The sequence below is a fragment of the Lissotriton helveticus genome, chromosome 6 (genome assembly GCF_964261635.1).
Source record: "Lissotriton helveticus chromosome 6, aLisHel1.1, whole genome shotgun sequence".
Lineage (NCBI taxonomy): Eukaryota > Metazoa > Chordata > Amphibia > Caudata > Salamandridae > Lissotriton > Lissotriton helveticus.
In genome coordinates, this window is record NC_136067.1 from 82,181,565 (window position 1) to 82,207,661 (window position 26,097).

General features: G+C 49.2%; 1 protein-coding gene across 1 annotated transcript in view; it reads right to left on the minus strand.

Annotated features, from left to right (window-relative positions):
* The window catches only part of LOC144762250 (exportin-5-like), a 1,106,737-nt gene extending 1,096,384 nt beyond the window's left edge, over window positions 1–10,353 (minus strand). Inside the window, exon 1 of the mRNA XM_078647393.1 lies at window positions 10,221–10,353. The gene's annotated coding sequence lies outside the window, so the exon portion shown is untranslated. The remainder of the gene's footprint in view (window positions 1–10,220) is intronic.
* Between the last annotated feature and the right edge of the window lie 15,744 nt (window positions 10,354–26,097).

Below are 26,097 nucleotides of genomic sequence, written 5' to 3' on the forward strand. Positions count from 1 at the left end.
GGTGCAGGCTAACACATACATTTGAATATGCAATTTGAAATGGCAGTTGAAACCCCCCTTACAGTCACATTGCGTCACCCCCTGCCGGGTGCTGGCGGTGGGAGAGCAGCCTGTGCATTGAGGTCACCATGGCATGGGTGGCCCTGGCCAGTCACCCACCGCCAGTCCTGGCCGGTCACCCACCGCCAGTCCTGGCCGGTCACCCACCACCAGTCCTGGCCGGTCACCCACCGCCGGGTGCTGGCGGTGGGTGAACGGCCTGTGCATTGAGGTCACTATGGCATGGGTGGCCCTGGCCGGTCACCCACCACCAGTCCTGGCCGGTCACCCATCGCCGGGTGCTGGCGGTGGGTGAGCGGCCTGTGCATTGAGGTCACCATGGCATGGGTGGCCCTGGCCGGTCACCCACCGCCAGTCCTGGCCGGTCACCCACCGCCGGTCCTGGCCGGTCACCCACTGCCAGTCCTGGCCAGTCACCCACCGCCAGTCCTGGCCTGTCACCCACCGCCGGTCCTGGCCGGTCACCCACCGCCAGTCCTGGCCGGTCACCCATCGCCAGTCCTGGCCGGTCACCCACTGCCGGTCCTGGCCAGTCACCCACCGCCAGTCCTGGCCGGTCACCCACCGCCAGTCCTGGCCGGTCACCCACCGCCGGTCCTGGCCGGTCACCCACCGCCGGTCCCGGCCGTTCACCCACCGCCGGTCCCGGCCGTTCACCCACCGCCGGTCCTGGCCGGTCACCCACCGCCAGTCCTGGCCGGTCACCCACCGCCAGTCCTGGCCGGTCACCCACCTCCAGTCCTGGCCGGTCACCCACCGCCAGTCCTGGCCGGTCACCCACCGTCGGGTGCTGGCGGTGGGTGAGCGGCCTGTGCATTGAGGTCACCATGGCATGGGTGGCCCTGGCCGGTCACCCACCGCCAGTCCTGGCCGGTCACCCACCGCCGGTCCTGGCTGGTCATCCACCGCCAGTCCTGGCCGGCACCCACCGCCGGTCCTGGCCGGTCACCCACCGCCAGGTGCTGGCGGTGGGTGACTGGCCAGGACCGGCGGTGGGTGACCGGCCAGGACCGGCGGGCTGCGTTTCAAGTTCAAGTTGAAGTTCCAAAATTTGTATAGCGCACTACTCACCCAGAGGGTCTCAAGGCGCTTGCGGGTGGGTGGTGATTTACTTATCGAAAATCCAGGTTTTTAGTTGCTTTCTGAAAGAGAGGTGGTTCTGAGTGAGGCGGAGATGGGTGGGGAGAGAATTCCAGGTTTTAGCCGCTAAGTAGGAGAAAGATCTTCCCCCCATGGTGGATCTGTGGATGCGCGGAATTGCGGCGAGGGCTTGATTGGACGATCGTAGTTGGCGGGAGGGGGTGTAGAAGGATAGACGCGTGTTGAGGCATTCGGGTCCTAGGTCGTATAGGGCTTTGTGTGCGTGGGTGAGGAGACGGAATGTTATTCTCTTGCTGACAGGGAGCCAGTGGAGGTCTTTCAGGTGGTCGGAAATGTGAGCTTGTCGGGGGATGTCTAAAATGAGTCTGGCAGAGGCGTTTTGGATGCGTTGAAGTTTTTTCTGTAGTTTGGCTGTGGTTCCGGCGTAAAGGGTGTTGCCGTAATCCAAACGGCTTGTGACCAGCGCGTGGGTGACTGTCTTTCTAGTTTCGGTGGGAATCCAATGGAAGATTTTTTTGAGCATTCGTAGGATGTTGAAGCAGGATGATGAGACGGCGTTGACCTGTCTGGCCATCGAGAGAGAGACGTCCAGGATGAAGCCCAGGTTGCGTGCGTGGTCCGTAGGTGTGGGTGCGGTTCTGAGGGCCGGTGGCCACCATGAGTCGTCCCAGGCAGAGGGGGACGATCCTAAGATGAGGACCTCTGTTTTGTCTGAGTTTAGTTTTAAGCGGCTGTTCTTCATCCACTCGGCTACTTCTTTCATTCCTTCGTGTAAGTTGGTTTTGGCGGTGTATGGGTCTTTGGTGAGGGACAGGATTAGCTGGGTGTCGTCTGCGTAGGAGATGATGTTGAGGTTGTGTTGGCGCGCGATGGATGCGAGGGGACTCATGTATACGTTGAAGAGGGTGGGGCTGAGTGATGATCCTTGTGGTACGCCGCAGATGACTTCGGTGGCCTCTGATTTGAAAGGGGGGAGGCGGACCCTCTGGGTTCTTCCGGTAAGGAACGATATGATCCAGTCCAATGCCTTTCCTTGTACACTGATGTTGCTGAGGCGTTGTATGAGGGTGCTATGACAGACAGTGTCGAAGGCTGCGGAGAGGTCAAGTAAGATGAGAGCAACTGTTTCTCCGTTGTCCAGTAGTGTTCGGATGTCGTCTGTAGCTGCGATGAGGGCGGTTTCGGTGCTGTATTTGGCTCGGAAGCCTGATTGAGAGGGGTCGAGGGATTTGTTGGATTCGAGGAAGGTGGCGAGTTGACTGTTGACGGCATTCTCGATGACTTTGGCGGGGAAAGGGAGGAGCGAGATGGGGCGGTAGTTCTTAAGTTCGGTTGGGTCAGCCGTGGGTTTTTTCAGAAGGGCGCTGAGTTCGGCATGTTTCCAGTTTTCCGGGAAGGTGGCGGAGTTGAGGGAGCAGTTGATGACGTCTCGGAGATGGGGTGCGATGATGGAGTCTGCTTTGTTGAAGATGTGGTGGGGACAAGGGTCGGTTGGCGCTCCTGAGTGGATGGAATTCATCAGGCGGATGGTGTCTTCAGTGATGATTGGGTTCCAGGCGTCTAGGTTGTTAGAGGGGAGTTTTGGTTCGGAGGTGGGCGGAGTGGGTTGGTCTTCGGATTGGTTTTGAAAGCTGTTATGTATTTCGGCGATTTTGTTGTGGAAGAAAGATGATAGGGAGTCGCAGAGGTCTTGGGAGGGGGTGATGTCGTTAGCGCCTGTGGAGGGGTTAGTGAATTCTTTGACGATGTTGAATAGTTCCTTGCTGTTTTGGGCGTTGTTGTCAAGTCGATCCTTAAATGCTGATTTCTTGGTGGATCGGATGAGTTGGTGGTGTTTGCGGGTGGCGTTCTTGAAGGAGGTCAGGTTGTCAGTGGTAGGGTTTTTTCTCCAGGTTTTCTCGAGAGTTCGACAGAGCATCTTGGATTTCTTGAGGTCCTCGTTGAACCAGGGGGCTTTTTTGTTACCTTGCTTGATTTGATGGTTTTTCAAGGGTGCTAGTTCGTTTGCGCTGTGTGTGATCCATTGTGTGAGGTTGGTGGCTGCTTGGTTAGGGTCCGAAGAATTGGCAGGGGGGTTTTGTTGAAGCGACGAGAAGAGCTGGTCGGTGGTGATTTTGTTCCAGTTTCTTCGGGGAATTGGTTTTGGGGCTTTATGGGTCGTGAATTTTTTGTGGTGGAAGTGAACGCAGCTGTGGTCCGTCCAATGGAGAGCTGTGGTGTGGTCGAAGAAGATGTACTTGCTGGAGGTGAAGATGGGGTCAAGCGTATGTCCGGCAGAGTGGGTGGGGGTGTCTACGAGTTGTTTGAGTCCGAGATTGGCCAGGTTGTCCAGAAGGGTGGTGGTGTTGTTGTCGTTTTTCTTGTCCAGGTGGAAGTTGAGGTCTCGCAGTAGAATGTAGTTCTCGGATGGGAGGGCATGTGGGCTGATGAAGTTTGCGATGTCTTCACTGAATTGTGAGCGTGGTCCTGGGGGTCTGTAGATGAGGGTGCCTCTGAGTGTGGTTTTGGGGTCGGTGTGAATCTGGAAGTGAAGGTGTTCGGCGGTAGTGAGTGTTGGAAATGGGATCCCTGGCTGGCCAGGGCTTTCGCCAAAGTCAGTCAGAGACCACCCCTCCCAAGTCAGGGCAAGGGAGTTACACGCCAAGATAACCCCTGCTCACCCTCTAGGTAACGTGGCGCGAGCAGCAAGGCTAAACTTGGAGGCGATGTAAGTTAAGTATTTGCGCATGCACCCCAGCAACAACACCCAAAGGCCCACCACAAAGGAAACTCCACACAAGGTTATATAAAAATAGCCTTTGTATTACACCAAAACACATTAGATAAAACACACTTTACAATGTGCCAGAGGCACGGGCAGAATTTACAAGGGATTATTTACAAGACAGGGCCACCTGGACCACTGTCAGGAATAGCACTTTCTGAACGTAGAATACAATACTTGTAGGCCTAGAACTTAGAACATAGCCTATCAGACAGTACCTTCCGTCCTGGTTGCACGGGATAATGCGAGTGATCTCCTCAGTAAACTTGAGCGGGCGGCCCAGCGAAGCGGCGCGGCTCAGGGGAGAGCGGCTCGGCTCGAGGCTTGGACGGGCGGCCGGCAAGGTACAAGCGTTTCTCTGGGGCGACCAATGTGTGCGGCTCAGAAGAGGAGGGAGAGGCAGGATGCGGGCGACCCAGCGAAGCGGCGCGGCTCAGGGGAGAGCGGCGCTGCTCGAGGCTTGGACGGGCGGCCGGCACGAGCTGCCGAGGGGAACGAGCGAGGCCCACTTCAGCGAGGCCCCAGGGGCCCAGGGAGATGAGACAAGTCCCAGCAATTTGGCAGGGAAGGCACCATAGAGTCCACTGGTCCTGGGACTCTGGTCAGGGGGCAAGCTCAGTATCAAGCCCTTGGAATATCACTTAGTACATAACAGAACATCACTGTAACACCAAATAGGACATAAAGCACACAACCAGTACCCACTGGTAACTGGTAAGTCCACCTACGCAATCCTAACCACCCTAGGAACAGGTCACGCAGGGAACCAGGACCTTACTAGCACCACCTGCACTAGCAAGAACAACCACCTCAGTATCACAATACAAGTAGGGGCACAGACCTGGGGACAAAACACATGATGCAATGCATAACATTCATTCAGAGGTGTAAGAGAAACAAGGCACATGATGTATCAACAACACATTCAGCGGTGCAGCAAAGACCACTTTGCAGAAATCACATTAACATGAACTTACATCAAAGTCCAGGGTCCAGGTTGCGCCACTTGCGCCAGAACCTAAACGTAGCAGCTGCCCACTACTTGCTGGGCAGCTGAGGGACAGGACAGGGCCTAAACGCTGCAGCTGGCACTAAGTGCTGCGCAGCTGGGAAAGGCCAGGGATGAAGGAGTGCGCCTAACTCCTAACGTCCACAATACATGTCCCTAGGGAAAGAAATACCTACACGGTGCAGCTGCCCACTAATTGCTGGGCAGCTGAGGGACAGGACAGGGCCTAAACGCTGCAGCTGGCACTAAGTGCTGCGCAGCTGGCACTAAGTGCTGCGCAGCTGGGAAAGGCCAGGGATGAAGGAGTGCGCCTAACTCCTAACGTCCACAATACATGTCCCTAGGGAAAGAAATACCTACACGGTGCAGCTGCCCACTAATTGCTGGGCAGCTGGAAACAAATCTCGCCAGGGGCTCTCACTAGCCCCTCAGGAACACTGTGCCCAACACGTTGGAGCCCTTCACAGGCTGTGAATCCATAATGGGTGCACAGGAGCACTCTGGCTCCTTAAAGAAATACATGTCCCCCTCGTTGGAGCCACGGGGCTCTGGGAATCAGCTCTGCTCCTGGGAAGAGCTGTGTGGGGGAGCATGGGCCCCTCAGAACAACTGCGCCCCATTGAGCCACCTAGGCTCTGCAAATACGGGGGGGGGGGCTTTGCTGGAGCCAACGAGGCTTTAAGACCAATTCATAGCCAGCTGGAGGAGCGGCCCGCTACCAAACGGGGCCGCTCAAATGCTACCTCTCTTCCCCCTCCCCCGGTCCAGCCCTGACTCACCGGGCTGCTCTGGGGAGGCATCTCGCCGTTTCCGCCGGACTCCACGAGGTCTGCCGAGGCTCTCCCTTGCTCCAGGGAGCCTCAGCGGGTGTCAGCAGGGCAGCGGGCGGGGCTCTCTCACCTCATGAGAGCCCCGCTTTCTCGGCACACCGGTCTTCACCCGGTCCCCCATCTCGGGACCGGGACTCTGGGCAGATAGAGCCTGCGAGGCTCCGGGACTTCCGTTTTCGGCAAAATGGCCGCACTTCCGCTTCTGTCCAGCGGCCCCGCCCACAACCAGGCGGGCCGCGGGCGCGGCGGCAATTCTAACGCGGCTCGGGCCGCGGCGGTGAATCTTGAGGGTCAAAACGAGGGGTGGGCACCCTCAAAATCAATAATAAAGAAATAAGCGAGGTAGGCACTCGCTGGGGGTCCAGGACCCCTTCGCCGAATGGGGCAAATGCCGGGTGGGCACCGGCTTAGGAAAACAAAGCGCTCTCAGCGCTAGCGGGACATAAAGCGCTCCAATGCGCTAGGGACAGCACACAAGCGCTTCCAGGCGCTAGAAGCTACCAGTCAAGCGCTCCCAGCGCTACCAGACAGGATAAAGCGCTTCCAGGCGCTTCAGGGGAACACAAGTCCAGCAAAAGTCCAAGCACAGCGCTAGAGGGGAATAACCAGCGCTCCCAAGCGCTATAAGGAACCATAGTCCAGCAAAGCTCTTCAGGAGTCCAGGGGCTGGGCAGGGCCCAGGGGAGGCAAGCCTTCCCCCTGGGCCCAAGCAGCAGCACGCCCCTGGCAAGATTCAAGTTGGGAACAAGAACCTTTTCCAAGAGGTCACAGCCTCTTTTTATACAGAGCAATCCTTTGTCTGTAGGTGCAGGGTGGGGGCAGAACCAGTTGCAGCTGGTCTGGGAGTACTCTTGATGGCCCAACCACCCATTTCATTCACTGGGGAGGCTAGGGTCATCAGTCACACCACAGGGGGGCGGAGCCAGCATTGTGTGGGGAAAACCCAGCCCATCCAGGACACTCCTCCCACACATCACTCATGCTAATCTCACACTCACCACCGGGCAGACCCATCCAGACTTCCTGGAGCCTGGCATGCCAGCCAGCGCCAGCCAATCACGCTCCAGCACCCTCACTGCACACACACAGCCATGTCTAGAAGTAGCACTTCCCTTCTAGACACATACATGCCGCATACACCATCTCGCAGCATTCACTCTCACGAGTTCACACATACCAGACTCAAGCCTGTACACCCCACGCATCAGGAACTACCAGGGACACATACATTCCCCATGCATTCCTATGGGAGGGCAGGCCTATCTCACACACGCACTCCAAGTGCGCATGCACTTTACACTGCGCCACAGTGTCAAAGTGCGCAAAGACCAGAAATCACTATAATTTCAAGTCAAAAAGTTCAGGGGTGAACCTGCCACGAGGCCCAAGTCCAACAGTGAGGTTATCATCGGAGCTGGCCGTGATGCGGATGGTGTTCTTATGGACGATGGTGATGCCCCCTCCTGTTTGGTTGATGCGGTCCTTTCGGATGATCTTGTAGGTGTCCGGGATGGCTATGGCGATGTCGGGGGCTGATGAGGCGTTCATCCATGTTTCTGTAAGGAAGGCGACGTCCGGCGATGTAGAGTCGAGTAGGTTCCAGAGTTCGATGGAGTGTCTGTGGACTGAGCGGGTGTTGAGCAGTACGCACTTTAGGTGGTTGGAGTCCGAGCTCTGTTTGGAGTTTGTGGATTTGGTGTGGCTTCTGATGCAGTCGAATTTGCAGGAGTAGCAGTTGAAAGGTCCATGGGTGTGTCCTGGAGCGGCTTGGTAGCAGTTTGGGAGTGGGCTGGGGTTAAGGGCTAACAGCGTTGCGGCGTCGTATATTATGCGGGTGGTATGGGATTTGTGTGGACCAGGGGGTCTGGCGCTGGGCGCGGTCCAGGCGCGGACGGGCGTAGACGGGCTTACCTTTGGCGCACCTTCGGCGCGCATGGGGCGCGCCCGCTGCGCGTGACCGCTGCGCGTAGAGGCATCTGTCATATGTGGATGGTGTGTGGGGAGGGGCGAGGGCAGAGCAGCTGGGAGGCGGGGGCAAAGCCGGGCAGGTAGGCACAATAACAAACAACAAAACAAAATGGATGGCTGCGAGCCAAAAGCGAAAGAGGAATGGGGCACAAGCACTCAAAACGTGGACAAATAGGCATAGGCACCGGCACAATCAGGCGCAATACAAATAATTAGGCAAGGCAGCACAATGATATACAGTCCAATGATGTACAAAGCACACTTTCGCACTATAGCGCTATTCTACTAAACTAATGTGCAGTCAGGCACTACTGGTTGCGTGATCAATGCGAGTTTGCAGTTAATTAATATAGCAATCTTTTTGCCGTCTGGCGCTACGATACCAATCAGGGAGCTGGGAGTGCAGTGGGTGCTGCAACGTGACTGTAAGGGGGGGTATCAACTGTCATTTCGAATTGCATTTTCAAATGTATGTGTTAGCCTGCACCGCCCCCGCGGAATGCGTGCACCGCCATAGCGATGCCAGTGAGTGATTATTTTCAAATGATGCACCGTCGCGGTAGTGCGCACATGCGTTTTGCGGGGTGTGACCGGGATGGTCCTTGACCATACAGCATATGTCATGCTTAATTGCTGTGTCAACGATCATCTTCTGTGTTGGTGGAAGGCGTCCACAGATGGCGTATGTACACACACTGCATGTCTCCGCACACATGTAATGTTCATAGTTGTACATGTGTGTCAGGACATGTCCGGAATGCTGCAAGAATAATGATGTCAAGTCAATGGCCCGTGTCCACGTGTGACATTCATGTCCATTTGTTGCATGTGTGCTCATATTGTTGACCTTGTCAGTGGTTAACAAAGGCTAGTGATGTGCACCCAAGTTGCGTCAGATGTGCATGGCGACGTGTTGACGTCTTGGTTTTGCGGACACACGTTTCCATTTGTACACATCTACACAGTACATCAAGGGTGTGAACCCACATTTAGAAGCTGTTGTGAGTGTGTGGTTTGTGTGTGCAAGTAACAATGATGGGGGTGTACATGCATTCTGTGTATGCGTGTCTTTTGTTGTGTGCCCATGCATGTCATGTGAGGATGCCCAGCATTGTAGGTGGGGTCATGGGTGCATGAAGAGAAGGAGGGTGTGTTCCATGTTCGTGTTGTGTGTGCACGTACATGTGTGTCTGTGGGGACGCTTGTCCACATTTGGGCCCTCAGTCATGTGTTTTTGCCAGATATTTCAACATGTGTGCACATTACATTGGACATGTTTGCACACAGGATGTTGTTTGTGATTGAACATTGTGTGTGTAGTTAGCTGTATTGCCTTATATATTGGTCACGTCACACATATATTCACTGTCTGCAACATGTATTATTTGCATTGTGTTGGTCAAGATGTGATAGTGTGGCACAGGTATGCGTTGTTGGTCAATTGACATCTGCTACCATCTACTCCCACACAGGAGGGCTCCAAATGTGCATCGACTATACACCGTTGTTATAATCTATGAATAATGTCTCCCTATGTATGTCCCTGCCATCTAGATGATGTCCATTAGAATGCTTCAGTGCTGTGATGTAATATAGAATGTTCAGAGCTGTGGAGAGACTAATGACAGTTTAGATGGGGCTGAGCTACCTGCTGGGTGCTCCTGGTGGGGCTAGATTTGAACTAAACCTGTATTTACTTATCTTCTAAATAAATATCACTTAAAATACTCCTACTTGTCTGGACCAACTTACTACATTTTGATGGCGACGATTTGAACTTACCCTCTACGTGCTCAACCAGATTTTCAACGTCACAGCTACCTCTTCAAGATTTCAACTCAATACTTCAAACAAGATTCAAGCGACAAAAAGGCAAGTGGTTTAATTCAATTTTCTACTTTATTCAAAGAAGCCTCTGGCACCTAGCCCCACCAGTGACCATTTCACCGGTCGCCCCCAACGTCTCTATGCCAGACTTCTCTTTCCAAATAACATTGATGGACATTTAACCACCTTATATCAAGCTATTATTCAAAAGTGTTTTTCAAATTTCAATTAGCCTGTCTACATTTCGAACATCATCTTAATCTCTATTGTGTAAATTACACAGCTTTTCCCTGCAAACAACCTCCTCATCTATTCCTAAAGACATATAGGAAACTATTTATTCAACCTTATACAAGCGTCCATCCACATACTTCACAACTTCCTATTTTGAAAAGGAGCCGTCACACTCAGTAAACTTTCTTTGCCTTTCATCGAAAAAAAAATAAAAAAACTTTTTGTCAAGCAACCTGTGTGTGGAAAACCTAATGTTTCCTATTTTGAAAAGGAGTCGTCACATTCAGTAAGCTTTCTTTGCTTTTCATCAAAAAAAGCTTTTTGGTCAAGCAGCCTGTGTGTAGAAAACCTAATGTTTCTTTTTTGAAAAGGAGCCGTCACATTCAGTAAGCTTTATTTGCCATTCATCAAAAACTCTGACACTCACCGTCCTGTTGGCGAATGACGGTTGAGTTGTCAGTTGGTCTGCAGCGATCTTTGCCCTTTCTCTGCCTCAGTCTGATTGATGACGTCTTCTGAGAGCTTCGAGGAGTTAGCGAAGTAAAGCTCTTCTCGCGTTCTGTTGCTGTGATGTCAGACTCTCAGTCACTGCTTTTGTCCAGTCGGAGTTTTCTCCTGTCAGCACATTTTAGCCGTGAGCCATCTGGTGAAGACGTGACAGCGTGATGCTTGCTGCGTGCTGTCGTCATCAATCTAACGCTTTCATGCCAACAGCGTTTCCTAATGGTTTGCCTTTCTAAGGGTCTGCCATCGCATCTCACCATGCGATAGGCACGCTTTATCATACTTGCCTATTTTATTTCTTCAAATTTGTCACAGCAACTGGCACGCTATATTGTCTTTGAAGCCCTGCATTCAACAAGTCTCTGGGATGTTTTGTTCTTTTTTTCATCGAGACAAGGTACTGTAGTTATCTTGGTTTCTATTCTACATCATTATGCCAGTGCGTTACATTTAGATGGTCTTTTCGTTTGCATAATATATTTCACGACCGAGTGAAGCTATTTTCATCGATACAAAGAACTGTTGTCATCTTGAATACAATGCTGCCATCTAGTGGGTATTTTGCACCAGCTTCTCCTCGAGTAAGACAATATTCAATCTAGTTCAAGTAATTTCGAGTTTACCCACTCTTCATATCGAAATAGAGTGTAGTATTTTAATTGGTGAAAATATTTATTTATACTGCATTTAGTACTGTTTCTTAGCGCTCAAATGTTGCATGTCATCAGAATATGTTTGTAGGTTACACTATTTCATTGTTCTATTATTGTGCTGTGTTTTATCATTTACATTTTGTGCTACAAGAAAAGCGTATAATATCAATTTACCTGCAGGTGTTCTAATTTTTTTTCAATTATCTATGCATGTGCATATGTACAAGGTTTCTTAGTTAGGAATGTACATTTCAATTCGATTTTCAAGTTATGTCCATGTGTTCTAAGTTTTCAACTGTACATGCATTTATTCGAAATGCCTTCAATTTATCATTCAATTTACCTGCAGGTGTTCTATTTTTTCAATTATCTATGCATGTGCATATGTACAAGGTTTCTTAGTTAGGAATGTACATTTCAATTCGATTTTCAAGTTACGTGCATGTGTTCTAAAATTCCCTTAGGGAATGAATACACGTTTCAATTCAATTTTAATTCAATTTTAGAGGGCACAAGAGGAAATATTTCTCAATATTCTAGTTACATGTATTGCTGTGAGATACTTAGAGTAGTCTTATTTTCAGTAATCACACAATATCTCGAAGTTTCCCAATTATCAATGTTTATTACTTAATATTACCTCACTTATTATCAATATTCAGCCTTTAGATTATCGATATGGATGTATTCCTGTCAATACTTCAATGTATTGATTCAACTTCTATTTGCTGAATGTATCATCTAATTAACTCTACTAATTTTATTCTATTTTGTTATTGATATAGCTATATTACTGTCAACATTTCGATGTTTTATTAAGGGTTAGGGTTCTCTATTCCCTTTTCTACCTATAATTCTCCAGATTATATATATGAGTTTCAACTTCTATTTGCTCAATGTTTATCTTATTCTTATATTGATACTGTTTATTGAATAGTATGAGAAGTCACTATATGTTCTTTCTTATGCTTTCATTCAGCTTTTCTATTTTCTTCTTGACGTCTTTCTCCTTACATGCTCTTCTTTGAGTTAGTTATGTGAGGGGTGGTTGTTGAGCTGTTCTTTCTTTTTACTCTTTTATGAGGAAGAGGAGGAATGTAATATATTAATCTAAGAAAATGTAAGGAAATGTACGAGAATGTCTATTTCAACTCCACATGCTTTATTGTTCTTTCTGACACATTTGCCTGGCCAGTAATTATGTCAGCGGGTATTGATGGGTATGTATAATTTTCCCTTACAGACTTATATTTTAAAATTTTCAGTTCGCTTTCAGAGAAAAGGAGATATGTTATAATCTATGAATAATGTCTCCCTATGTATGTCCCTGCCATCTAGATGATGTCCATTAGAATGCTTCAGTGCTGTGATGTAATATAGAATGTTCAGAGCTGTGGAGAGACTAATGACAGTTTAGATGGGGCTGAGCTACCTGCTGGGTGCTCCTGGTGGGGCTAGATTTGAACTAAACCTGTATTTACTTATCTTCTAAATAAATATCACTTAAAATACTCCTACTTGTCTGGACCAACTTACTACAACCGTGCTGGAGGACATGGTTAACGAGGAGGTGATCCGCAAATTCCGGCTTGATCGACGTAGATTGCAGGAGCTTGTAGCACAATTGTCACCTCATCTGCAGCCACGCAGGACATATCCGGGAGCAATTACACCCACAGCAAAGGTGATGGCGGCACTTCACTTCTTTGCAACTGGCACTTTCCAGTACACAGTTGGTCATGCCGGGGGGATGTCCCAATCCATGTTCAGCATGGTACTGCGGGATGTTCTGAATGCCATGATGCTTTACAAGGATGATGAAATAAAAGAAATCCCGTAGGGTAAACTTTATCTTAACCTCACTAGATACCATACATCAACAAATCTCACTCTCCTTCCACTCCACCGATTTACTCCCCTTACACACCAGTAGATTGTGCTATATATATCATAGGGGCTCCCACAAAAATTAAAATTATACAAAGTTATTTATTGCACATGACAAAAATTTCATAAAAGTACATGGACTTAACAGTCTAATCAATAATAAAAGCCACACTGAAGTAGCGAATCAACAACAACAAATTCTTTAAAAACACACAATCAAGAGAGTTCTACAGTCAGACTGCTATAGTCAGTCTTTTACAGTTGACACATCTAGATTGTGCGTATTCATGTGGCGTCAACAACAGGGAGAGGACGCTGCCGCTTCTTTCATCAGAAACCCGGATTTTTGGTCTGACTCGCAAATTGAATACCACAGAGCAGCCATAACGAAATAAAAGATATAAGGAAAACGTAATCATATTCCTGATAAATCTTTTAAAATCTTTGGGGACCAAGAGGCAAATTCCGAGATTATTATACGAATAAGAACCCCCAATTATATTGATGAATACGAGTACATGAATACAAAGTCAGTTGCCTGAAATGTAAAGCTAATTCATGGTTGTTTCTGTGAGAACCCATGAAGTGATTAAGAGACGGGCGGAATAAGAATAGGAATACTGCGACAGTTACTAAGGTGTTTATTTGTGATGTACTGTGCTTCAACTCAAGAGAGATATGAACTTGTCTTGATAAAGATGGAAAAAATATTTTAATGATCCATCGAAACGCGTCGACGCCACATGAATACGCACAATTTAAATTTTTGTGGGAGTCCCTATGATATATATGGCACAATCTACTGGTGTGTAAGGGGAGTAAATCGGTGGAGTGGAATGAGAGTGAGATTTGTTGATGTATGGTATCTAGTGAGGTTAAGATAAAGTTTACCCTACGGGATTTCTTTTATTTCACTGCTTAAGTGCCCTAGTCCCACGGGTTAAGTAAGGGGCCCCTCTTATCTTCTAACACGTTACAAGGATGATTACATCCATTTCCCACGTCCGACAGAGTTGGCAGCAGTCAAAGGGGACTTCTATGCCCTGGCCCAGATACCACACGTAGTGGGTTCCATTCATGGCACACATATTGGTCTCATTCCACCCCAGGCACGTGAACCTGTATATCGGAATCGGAAGCACTACCATTCGATCAACGTGCAAGTGGTGTGCCTGGCTGACAACATCATCTCACATGTGTGTGCCAGATTTCCAGGCTCCGCCCATGACTCACACATCCTGCGGAGCAGCATTGTCCCCCAACTGATGGATAATCTGTGTCCAGAATGTGCGTGGCTTGTAGGTGAGTGTGCTGTGAGGACAATTGTGTTGTATGTGTGGCATGGTGTTCCCACCAATCCTGGTAATTATATTTGTGCCTGTCATCCCCCCACCTAGGCGACTCTGCGTACCCAAACCGGCCGTGGCTGCTGAGCCCCAAACGGAATCTTATTACCCCTGGTGAAATGAGTTATAATGATGCCCATGGGAGGACACGTCGAGTGATAGAATGTACTTTTGGACTGCTGAAGTCTAGGTTTCGCTGCCTTGATAAAACCGGAGGGGCCCTGCAATACTCACCAGGCAAAGTATGCCAAATCGTGATTGCCTGCTGCATGCTCCACAACCTGGCCTTGCGCAATAACATTGAACTGATCATGGACCTTGAAGACCAACAAGTTGCTCTGCCTCCCATCCCACCCATGTCCACTGATGCGGATAGTGGGGAGGAAGAAGGTGTGGACCAGAGGCGTCAGCTCATTGATCAATATTTTCCTTGAATGTGAGTAGCTACCTCTTGTGCAGCTAGACAATGCGTGATGGATGTTTGATGGTGATGTGTGGGTGTGGTGTGTCTATGCTGCCTGTTCTGGTATGTTCTGTTTGCAGATGTGTGTGTGACATGTTGTACATGCAATGCTCTCTGATGTGTGTCCTGTGATCCACTTAATTGGTGATGAGTGTGGTTTGTGGGATGTTGCAGTACAGTGTGTTGTGATGGGTGTGAATCACTTTCCTGACCTGTGCTTGTTGTTCTCTCATCATCCCTAGGTCACTCCCACAGAGGCATGATTCTCCAGAACATTGATCCCTGCACCTGGTAATGACAATTTGTTAGACAGACATGTGATTAAAACATGGAGGTCACACAGCATAGAGTGTTAACGTGGTGTTTATTTACAGGTTGTGGATTGATGTTGGTGCATATTTACAAGTAGGTGTTGGGGGAAGTGAGAGTTGAAGGTCATGGCAGATGAAAACACCGTGGGAACACCACACTGTGTGATGTCCACCTAGTCCAACAGACGTGTGCCAATGCTTGGCATTGTGGGGCAGGATAGTGGACAGGGTGAATGGCAGGCTCAAGGAAGGGTGAAGTCAGTGGCGGCCCCTCTTCGAGCGGGTAGATGGTGCACTTCCACTGCTCTCAGCTGCATCTAGCCTCGGACGGCCCCTCCGTCTTGGAACCGGAGCTGAGACAGCTGTGGGGGCAGGTTGATCAGGGTCCACCTCCCTGTCCGTGGCCTCAGGTGATGATGGCGGTGGTGTTGGTGACCTGTCACGCTGAGCACTTGGGTGAGGGGGTGGTGGTGTGGCGCGGGACAACCATTCCCTCCACAGAGCAGTTTGCTGGCCCATGAGGTCCACAATTTGGCCAATGCGAGTGTCAATGGACCGCTACAGCTGGCTGCTCTCTTGCGAGTCTTGGTGGGTCCGATCGGACTGTGCCTGCGACCGCTCATAGGAGGCATTGACTCTGGCGATGGCTTCCAGGGTCTCGGCCCCAGGTTGGGGTGGGTCTCCTTCCCGACCTCGCCTAGCAACTACACTCCTGGTTGTGAGCTGTGGCCTCACCTGTGTCCTCTCCCGCCCACTCTCCCTGCTAGCCTGGGATGTCGATGGCCCATCATCGGGCGATGGGTCAGGCAGGGTGGCACAGGCAGGAGTGGTGGTGGTGGTGGTAGCTGCACAGCTCACAATGGCAGGTGTTGGTGTAGTGACACAGGCCAAGGTGGTGGAGGCAGGGATGTCCTGGGAGCCTGATGGCCCTGGGAGTCTGCTTGGGCCAGCATCGTCCTCTGCACCCGAGCTGTCAATGGGATCGTCCCCAGAGAGTCCTGGCTGTGAGGGGGGCGACTGGTGCTGGTGGTTGCTGCTTTCGCCGGTCAAGTTGCGATCACCTGAGCGACAAGATTTTCAAAATTAATGCTGTGGACATGACATGTTTTTGGTAGCAACATTACAAATCTCAATGGAATCAGGACATGGTTGTTGTTGTCATCATGTTGTTGTGGTTGACAGTACAGGGCAATATGGTGGCGTGGAGTTGGTAAGGCAATACTTGTATATGCGTGGTCCTGTCCTGCTATTGGATGTTCCCCCTGAGAAGATGTCTATCTACCTGTCAGTTTGCAGGAGGAGATGCACTGGTCACCAAATGGTGGGCGGACTCAATCTTGCTCTGGGGTGAGAAATGGGTGCTGGTCTCTCACACACCCCACCCACCTCTCTCACACACCCCACCCACCACCACCCTCCCTTTTGACATGGGGGCCTGTTGGGAGTTGTAGTGCTGATCTCTCACACACCCCACCCACCTCTCTCACACACCCCACATACCTCTCTCACACACCCAACCCCCACCACCCTCCCTTTTGACATGGGGGCCTGTTGGGAGTTGTAGTGCTGGTCTCTAACACCCCCCACCCACCACCACCCTCCCTGTAGACATGGGTGTCAGCGTCAAGGCCACTCCTCTGTTTTCATGTGATGCCAAAAGGGGTCCACCTCCAAACTTCCCCAACTCTGGATATAACCAAACCAACTCAGAGTAGTGAGGTAGTCAGGCGAGGGAAAAAATGGATGAGTGAAGAACCAGTGGGAAGTGGGAGACCTGCAACAAAAGAATATAGTTTTAATACATATCCTGTCAAGGCTTACTACTCTCATATGATCTCACTAGAACTTGCTAGTACCTTTCCACTGGCCGCAGAATACAGTAACTGTACATCTATGAATGTGGGACATCAGCTTCCGACTTCGAGCCTTCCTACAACGATAAACCACACTGTTAAATAGTCCACTCCTCTAGCATACTCCTATCCAATAAGGAAAACAACAAGGTGGACATCATACATACCACTCAAACACTCATCCAGATTTCAACTGAAAAAACCAGCTCCCAAAAACAGGGCTTCCTTCCCATCCATAAACGAGATATAATTGAGCCCAAGGATACGCACTCTACTGCTCCAGAGTACGAGTTTAGAAAAGAGGCAACAAAAAATAATAAACTCAGGGTCCTTTGAAAGAGTGGGTTTTCTCCTTGAATGAGAAGAGGAACAAAACAATCTGGCGCTTCCTATAGCGCGGGACGTAGAAGCAACAACGCTACTTCAGTGCAATTATCCAAACAGTCTCTCCCCAATGGTAGAAGGATTGTCTTAAGAAGAAACAATAGAATTCCAGAAAACGAAACGCTTAATTCAGCGCGAGGTAATGGAAACAATAATCGTCAATTAGAACCGAAAACAGAACAGCACTTCCTTCAGTGATTCCGGTTTGCAAGGCTACTCCGGAGTGTTGAAGAGCGCTTACCTCAGCGCGAAGAATTCAACACCCCCAAGATTGTTCACATCCATGGTGGGAAAAAGGAAGGCGAGGACTCCTTCCTTCCCGAGTGAGTGTGTGTGATTGCGCAGTGCTCCCAGCAGCGCCCGAAGGTCCAGATCCAGAGGGAGAACAGCGCTTCCCAATGCGTGCGCGAAGGTCAGACGAACTACCGCAGAACAACTGGAATACAAGACGAGAGAGACCGCCACGCAACTCGCGTGAGGCTCGATGCAGATGACCAGGTACAACGGCAGATTACGCGCACCGCAGCCCACGCATTGTTGGGTCAAATAAATGAAGCTCCTCCCCTTCAGGCTTTCTGGGAGATGAAGTCCATAGCGTATAAGTTAGTGTTCAGGTAGGCGCTCTGTATACTAATTGTCCCAAGTCAGCGCCTGACAATGGGGGCCTGTTGGGAGGTGTAGTGCTGGTCTCTGACACACCCCACCCACCACCACTCTCGCTTTTGACATGGGGGCCTGTTGGGAGTTGTAGTGTTGGTCTCTCACACACCCCACCCACCTCTCTCACACACCCCACACACCTCTCTCACACCCCCCACCCCCCTCCCTTTTGACATGGGGGTCTGATGGGGGTTGTAGTGCTGGTCTCTAACACTCCCCACCCACCACCACCCTCCCTATAGACATGGGGGCCTGTTGGGAGTTGTAGTGCGGGTCTCTCACACACCCCACCCACAACCACCCTCCCTTTTGACATGGGGGCCTGTTGGGAGTTGTAGTGCTGGTCTCTCACACACCCCACCCACCACTCTCACACACCTCACACACCTCTCTCACACCCCAACCCCACCACCCTGCCTTTTGACACGGGGGCCTGTTGGGAGTTGTAGTGCTGGTCTCTCACACACCCCACTCACCACCACCCAAACTTTTGACATGGGGGCCTGTTGGGAGTTGTAGTGCTGGTCTCTCACACACCCCACCACCTCTCTCACACACCCCACACACCTCTCTCACACCCCCCACCCACCACCACCCTCCCTTTTGACATGGGGGCCTGTTGGGAGTTGTAGTGCTGGTCTCTAACACCCCCCACCCACCACCACCCTCCCTGTAGACATGGGGGCCTGTTGGGAGTTGTAGTGCTGGTCTCTCACACACCCCGCCCACCACCACCCTCCCTGTAGACATGGGGGACTCTTGGGAGTTATGGTGCTGGCTGCTTTGACAACATGCAAGGCTGGGAACGTAGGAGACAACATTTGTGTTTAGTCATGGTGGGTGCATTTGAGCCCAGGACTTCACATTTGGGTGACTATGTGGCACACATGCATGGATTGGAGCCAGGGAGATGTGTGTTGGCAGTTGTGCAAGGCAGACCATGGCAGTGTGATAGTGGTCATTGGTTTGTACTTACCAGCCTCTAGTCCCTCCTCCATTCCTTCCAGGCTCTCAGGGTGCAGTATGCCCAGCACCTTCTCTTCCCATTCTGCAAATGGTATGGGCTCCGGGGGAGTGCCGCCACCAGTGTGGTGTGCCCGCAGGTGGTTCTTCGCCCTGATGCCTTTCACCCTTGCCTTGAGGTCGTGCCACCGCCTCTGCATCTCGTGTTTGGTGCGTGGCACAGTCCCTGACGCATTCACTCTGGTCACTATCCCGTCCCACATGTTGTTTTTGGTTGCCAAGGTGGTCTGCTGGACTAGGGTGCCGAAGAGATGTGGTTCGACACGGATGATTTCATCCACCATGACCTTCAACTCACTGTCTGTGAACTTGGGATTTTTCTTTGGTGCCATGGTGTGTGATGTGCAAGGTGTTGGTGTGGGGAGGTGGGGTGTGCAGGTGTGTGGTGTGTAGGGATGGTGTTGTGGGGGTTTGTGTGGTGGGTGTGTTTGTGTGCAGGTTTTATGTATGTTTGTGTGTGTCTGCTGTTAGTGGTATTGTGGCTCTTGCTTGCAGCTATGCTGTGATGCAAAGGACTGTGGTAGTGGGAGGGATTTATTTTATACTCTGTGTGGTGGTGGTGTCCCAATGGTTGTTGGCAATCAGGTGTTCTGTGGGTGTGGTGATTTTGGTGCATTTTTCGGTGCTGGGGGGGTGTCATTGGGGCGTGTTGTTGCTGGGGTGGGTGTTTCAGGTGGTTGGGTGTCCTGTTTAGTGTGTTTTCTATTTACTTCCGTCTGCCATTTTGTAATCGGTTTGACGGCAGGGTGGTGTTTGTGTGGTCCTTCCGCAGTCATGGTCCGTTTGGCGATGCATTGTTTCCTCGGCGATCGAGGACGGTGGTGAGTTCCGTTGGAATGGCGGTGTTATCCTAATTGCGCGGCCGGATTCTACGCAGGTATAGCGGCGGTTGGGCCTGTTCCCGCGGTCATGTTCGTCCGCGGCGGAGGGTGTTTCTTTGGTACCGTCTGCCGCGGTCGGAGTTTCTTGACATAAATATCCTAATCACAACCGCGGATTCCCCGCAGTGCATTCGGGAGTGATTTTGCCGTGACCATGGCTGAAGGAACACATTTCCGTCCGCCATCCTAATAGGCCCCCTATTTCTAGAAAGTGCTGGTAGTATGTGTGGGTCCGCAGGGGTCCTGCGTTCCTGCCCTTGAATGACCTCCTCAAGCTCTTCTATTTCCCTAGTCAGTGTCATATGGGTTCCATATACTGCCTGCATGACCTGCCCCCGCAGGACAACTTTTGGGGCGTCCCATTCAATGCCGGCATGTAAAGCCGTTCCCTCGTTGGTTTGAAAATATGAAGTTATAGATTGCAAAATGGTGGCGTTCAATACAGGGTCTAGGGGTATAGGGATGCTAGGTCTGGGTGAGCCCCAAGTCAATCGAATTTGTAGGGGGCTGTGGTCCGAAATAGTACAAGCTAAAAACTCCGCGTGGGCTACATGCACCAATGCTGAGTCCGTGCAGCATATAGTGTCTATTCGCGTGTACAAGTCGTGAAGTGTGGAGTAGTGTGAGTATACCCGGCCTATGGGATGTTTTGCATGCCACCCATCGGTCAGCTGCATCTCTGTGGCCCAGGTGGACATATTGTGTGCAAGCCTGGCAGCCTGTGCTCCGGGGAGGGGAGGGCGGGAACGGTCAAAAGTCAAGTCGGGAACACCATTAAAGTCCCCCCCCCAATAGGTGGGTACCGAAGGGTCCCTAAAGAGTGTTGGGGTTAGAGTCTGGAGGAATGTGAATTGCCCTGTGTTAGGCGCATATATTGAAACCAAGGATAGTGAGCGACCATCTAAAGAGCCTTCCACTATTGTATAACGGCCCTGGGGATCAACGCGAGTATGTGTTATCTGTAATGGAATGCGTGGTGCCACCCAGATCAGGGCCCCCCCGAGCATAACCAGAATAAGTTGTGCATATTGCCATGCCCTGCCAACGTTTATTGAACGACTGCAGTGTTTGTTGTGTCAAATCAGTCTCCTGAAGCAGGGCCATTGCGATTTTGTGCCTACGTAAATATTGGTATACTTTATGGCGCTTAACACAGCCTGCCAGGCCACGCACGTTCCTGGTCAACAGTAAATAATCATTCCCTTGCATTTATAACAGTAAGAGAGAGGAAGAAACAGTAGATATACATTCCCCGCATGCTGCAATAAGTGAAGCAACTCATAAAGGGCAATTCTATTTCCTAGCGTGGTGGACAAATGCCTATCTCGGACTAACATTCGGTGGTGAACTATAAACCATCCCCCCCATCCCAGGCCTAAGTGCCAACGGGCAAGAGGCCATATGCACTTAACTGCAAACATGTTAAATTAAGAAACAAAGTAAAAAACAATAAATCACAATACGTAAGATAAATCTATAACATTGACTTATCGTGTGTGGAGGGCGTGTAGCTTCTAACACTGTCTTGCCAGGGCCACATGACCACCTAGAGTATAATGTTCGTAGATAGGCCTGTTATGAAGTGATGAATTCCTTGATCCATCTGTTGCCCCCTGTATGGATGAAATGTCTTGACAGCTTGGGTTACACAGGTCCAGTAGGTCCCGCAAATGTGAGTAGTTAACCCAGTTCATTTGAGGTTTGCGGTGTCACGGTGGGGCCATTACCCGACACCAACTGTTGCTGAGAGTCCAATAGGGAGTATTCCTGGTCCGGGAAGGCATCTGTTTCTGAGACGGGAGGGGAAGTAGTGGCTCCATGCTTTTCGGCATGCTTGATAGCTTGCTACCTTTCCTGTGTAACTTGGGTTTTGGTGAGGCGCTGTCTACAGGGTAAAGTCGCGATGTCCACGATGTGTGGTCTTTTTCCATTGCTGACGTGCACCCCCGTGTGCTTTGGAGCAGACACCACTCCGTTCTGCTCCACCCAGTTTCAGGCGTCCTCAGGAAAATGACAGAATATCGTGGTTCCCTTGTGTTGTATACGCAGTGAGGTCGGATATTGTAATGCAAACCTTATTTCGTGTTAGTGAAGGCAGCGCTTAACTTCCATAAAGGATGCCCGACGGCGTTGTACAGATAATGTATAGTCCGGGTATATGTGTACCTCCGCGTTCTCAATCACCCACGGGGAGCGGGCCCTTGTGACCTGCAGGATATGGTCCCTGTCACGATAATTGAAGAGACGGGCAATCACTGGCCTAGGGGGAGCATCTGGTCGAGGAGGACCCCCCTGGGACTCTACTGGCGCTCTTTAGGAGAACTTGGAATTCTTGCCTTGAAGTATGATGTCTGAGAACCAGGTTTCCAGGTAGAGCTCCATAATCTGTCCCTCGACATGTTCCGGCAAGCCCACCAAGCGTACATTATTCCGGCGTGACCTGCATTCCTGGTCATCGACACGATCTCTGAGGTAGTTCACCTCCTCTTGCAGTGTCTTGATGTGGCCGGCTGTTGAGGACACTGAGGGTCACACAGTTGGGATTGTGGATTCCACATCTGCTACCCTGTCTTTCAATTTATTGTGGTCCTCTCGTAGAAAACTGAGGTCTGCGCAGAGCATGTCCATTTTAGGAGCCAGGGTAGATTTAATGTCCAACACCACTGCCATTAGTTCATCAAAGCGGTTGGAGAGGTCAGACTGTGGCAGGGGTTGGCCCACCGATGACTGATCTGTGCCCGTTGCACCAGAGGGGGAGGTGCCCTGTGGGTTGGTGGTCAGTGACTGCTGGTTTTCATGCCTCGTCTTGCCCATCTTGTAGGCGTTGCGGTACAAAAGGAGGTGGTGATGAACGGAGCATCTGAACCAATCAAACACTCACACCCAGTCAAAAGATCTAGGTTTAATCCATCACCGTTCTTTAGCCCACTCTGCCACCCTAGTTCAGACATGCCCATATGCAAATCAGTCTGACCCTGTGCCTCATGGGAACAGTCCAGCCCGAACTGCCAAGCCATGCCTTCCCTGGACCGGAAACAAGCTTCCTAGGACCGGTTTCTGGCATTTCAGCCATCTTGTAGGTGTTAGCACTCCGTAGATTCCAGGTGGGACGGTGGAAGAGAGTTCACCGGACCCCGCACTTGCGCCCCGCTATTGGGTAAATCCCTAGACGTGGGCTGATAGTCACCAGTCCTCACCCTCAGCACCGGTGTTGCGCCCAAGTCGAAGCGTCGAGCTATGATGGCAATAGTAGTGCTTGGCAGGGTCAGACAGAGAGAGTTTCAGGCCCCACGCAGCAGATCTCCAGAGATCTCCAAGTATAGGGCAGTATAAAGTTGCTCTGCCGTGCCTAATTTCTGTGTACGAGAGGATGCCTACAATGGAGGCCCCGGCAGTGGGTACCTTATATTGGAGCGATACGTCTCACCCCGTAGAGAATTGCTGTGTGAGCACGCTGCACTTATTCGCGCCCAGGCAAGGGGGGAGGGGGCCTCCCAGGCCTATAGAAGAGGGAGTGTGGCGCATGGGCTGTGAGGAGCATCCACGTGCCAATGATCGGTACAATGCCACCGCTGCCCGGGTATGATATCCCACCCCAGCACGAAGGAGGCCCACAGGTTATGGGGTGTTATCCAGGCAGCATGGGGGCTGCTGCACCACACCTGCCGCCGATCCACAGTTGATTACACAGGCGCCAGGATGTGTCAAGGCCTCATGGGCCTCACTACATGAGCAGGTTGCGCAGTTTAATTACAGTGGGCCCAGGTCAATGTGGGGCTGTCCAACAGGGCCGTTGGTATGGGGGCTACTCACTACTGATGATTCGGCCCCCAAGTGCTGTTGCCGGTCAAAGGCTTGATGCTGGTAACTGACTGGGAGAGTATGCAGCAGAACGGCTCACCACCGCTGGTCCCGTCTCAGTCACACCTCAAAGGAGCCTCCTGGTGTTGGTGCAAAACGCAGGGTAGACTGGAGCCCGACACACCGCTTCTTCACTCCTTTTACTTTGGATGTATTAACCTGGATTTATATATATCTTAAACACTACTGGCAGCTCTTTTTGGAATCATGCCGACCTCTCACCACCTTGTACTCAAATCAGCCTGCCGTCACAGCAAACTCCAGTTGGTGATGATCACCGGCCAGCGGGTGCGGCGCAGCACTGACAAGGGTCTCTTGTGGGAGATGAGGCGTCCTCGGCCGGGCGCACGCACATCGGAGGTCCGATGGGGGAGGGGCCACCATCCTGGTCCTGAGTCTCCGCTTCGGTGCTGCGTTGTCTTGCAGCCGCCACTGCTGCTTACAGGGTAATCTTGATCGTGGGACACCTGTGGTGCGTCCCGCAATGAGTTTAAGCAACTTTGGCTACTTTGTCTAGGCAATCCAGACTGTAGGCAGGATATTTGGTGGTTGTGACGGAGCAAGGTAAGAACTCGACTGCTCACGTCGACATGTTGAATACGCCCCCATTTACTTTCTTGGTTACACCCACTTTTTGCTGGTGTCATTTTGTTTTCTGACTAGTCTGACTGGAATCCTGCTAATCAGGACCCCAGTCTCTGTGCTTCCTACCTAAATTGGACCATGGTGAGTACTTAGGTACCCCCCAGATTGGCTACTGGTGTACCCTTGTAAGTCCCTAGTATATGGTACTAAGGTACCCAGGGCATAGGTACACCAGGGGTCACCCATGGGCAGTAGGGATCACCGACAGAATATCGAAGGTCAAATTATCGACCTACAAAAATATTGCAGCAATAATATCAAAATCAAGAATTTCAACATCCTATCTACATTATGGTAAGTGCAAAAATATCGAGAAAAAAATATCGTTGTCAAAAGTATTGTTGTTAAAAATTTCGTTTTTTTAAGTTAAAAAACATAATGTACAATAAAGTGAATAATACATATAATTAAAATAAACATAGTTACATATATTTTAAAATGTTTAAAAATTATAATTATATATAAAATGTAAAAATACATGGATGATGCATATAATAAATAATATAAACACATACTTAAGAATATGTATTAATAATTATTTTAATAACGTTATTTAATTTTGTGTACATATTATAACATCTAGACTCATAAAACAATAATATAAATCAAAATTAAATAAATATATGTAACAAATTTAAAAAAGTAAAATTATTTTTAATCTTTTTAAAAATCATTATATACTACATTATCTAAAATAATACAAAAAAAATTAGATAGTGGAGGGAATAAAATTACTATTCCCACCCCACAGAGTGCAACAGTAGGGAAAATGTGGGATAGCGTAGGGGTAAAAATTACTATTCCCACTCCAGTGAGTGCAACAGTAGGGAAAGTGTTGGGGAGCGAAGGGGTAAAAATTACTATTCCCACTCCAGAGAGTGCAACAGTAGGGAAAGTGTTGGATAGCGGAGGGGTACAAATTACTATACCCACTCCAGTGAGTGCAGCGAGAGGAAAAGTGTTGGATAGCGTAAGGGTTAAAAATAACATACTTATAATTAAAATAATTTTTTAAAATAAATAATGTTTTAATCACTAAATACAATAAATTAATTACAATACCAATAAATAATTAATAAAAAATAATTACCAATTAATAATTATTTAACAATAAATTAATGATAAATGCCAATAAATATTAAAAACTAATTACCCAAAAAATATTTAATTAACAAAAAATGAATGATGAATACAAATAAATAATAATTAATAAAACGCATTTACCAATTATTAATTAATGAACAATACATTAATTTTCAATAACAAAACACCTTAATTATTTAAAAAAAATCCAATTAATATTTAATAGAAAATACATTAATTATCAATACACAAGAATAAAATTAGTAATTACGTTATTAGAATTACATTACTTCCCACCCTATTCCCCTATAAACTCACAACCCACTCCAATAATAAATAATACACCTCATATAATTATCAATTAATACAGATTAATTACCAAGTAATAAAAATTAATTACCAATTAATAATTAATTAACAATGAATTAATTATCAATACCAATAAATACATTAAAATAATTACTTAATTACAATTAAATTACTTCCCACCCTATTCCCCTATAAACCCACAACCCGCTACTGAACTAAAACGCATAATTTAATTAACAATAATTAATAATTCCTAAAACTGATTAATTATTTACTTTAATTAAATTACTTCCCACCCTATCCCCCTATAAACCCACAACCCACTACAGTACTAACATGTATAATTTACTTTAAAACAACATTACTAACTTCTAAAAATTTTATACATATATTTAAAAACAAGTACAATACTTAACAAAAAATATATAACAAATAATTATA